The sequence below is a fragment of the Lipotes vexillifer genome, unplaced genomic scaffold (genome assembly GCF_000442215.2).
Source record: "Lipotes vexillifer unplaced genomic scaffold, Lipotes_vexillifer_v1.1 scaffold762, whole genome shotgun sequence".
Classification (NCBI taxonomy): Eukaryota; Metazoa; Chordata; class Mammalia; order Artiodactyla; family Lipotidae; genus Lipotes; species Lipotes vexillifer.
In genome coordinates, this window is record NW_006772276.1 from 761,520 (window position 1) to 762,779 (window position 1,260).

Below are 1,260 nucleotides of genomic sequence, written 5' to 3' on the forward strand. Positions count from 1 at the left end.
CTGGGGTAAATGAAAAGACTTGAAACTGGGAGGTTGGTGTGCTCAAGTTTACCATGCTGGGTTTCTGGGCCGCTATCCTACTGAAGTCAAATTTATAGCTCAGGATTGTTGCTTCATGGCCATAGGAAGGGCAAAAATGTTATGGCCCACTTCTAGGAAAGGAAAAGAAAAAAGGGCAACTCAGGAATCCCTCTGCTATTTCAAGAGTCAGTACCATTATTACAGCCACTACTACCTATGGGGTAGACATGTGTTTTGTTGCCAAACCCATCTGTCATGGGTCCGTTAGTCCTGTTATTTAAGAAAGAAAAGAAGTTGCTAAATTTTTTTTTAATAAATTTATTTATTTATTTATTTTTGGTTGCGTTGGGTCTGTTGCTGTATATGGGCTTTCTGTAGTTGTGGTGAGCGGGGGCTGCTCTTCATTGTGGTGCACGGGCTTCTCATTGAGGTGGCTTCTCTTGTTGTGGAGCACAGGCTCTAGGCACACAGGCTTCAGTAGTTGTGGCACATGGGCTCAGTAGTGTGGCTCGTGGGTTCTAGAGCACAGACTCAGTAGTTGTGGCGCACGGGCTTAACTGCTCCACGGCATGTGGGATCTTCCCAGACCAGGGCTCGAACCTGTGTCCCCTGCATTGGCAGGTGGATTCTTAACCACTGCACCACTAGGGAAGCCCAGAAGTTGCTAAATTTGAAGGTTATATTTATAACTTTTATATTAACAAGATGTTTTAGAAAGCTATTGTGTGCCAATCTTTTAGTACTCATCCGATCTGATTATTATTTTTTTAATGTTCATTAAAGCAAGGGTTTGTCTTTTATTGCTTTGCATTCCTCATGGTGCCTAAGTTAGGGTCTTGCATGTATAGGTTTTTAAATAAAAGTGAATTGATTTAAAAATTCCTATTTCCCGTGAGGATTTGTCCTTTTCATGAGTTTTTTCTTTTTTTTAGAAATATAACAATATGGATTACTCCAAAGCTTTTCTACCATAACCACTTTGCTTGTAACCATCCATAAATATTGCAGACAAAACATTTAGAATGGTGACTGAATTGAAAGCTTCTATCCCTAGAAATTCTTAAAATAGGCATCACATATACCTATTAAACATGAAATTGGTGTAAGAACAATAATTAAATATGTTTACATCAACCGAGTATGCATCAACCCAAGGTATTCATCAACTAAAAGAACTCTGTGTTCCCAGTTGAGGCAGTAGAGATCAGAGACTTATTTCCCTCTAAACCAGGTTCAGCA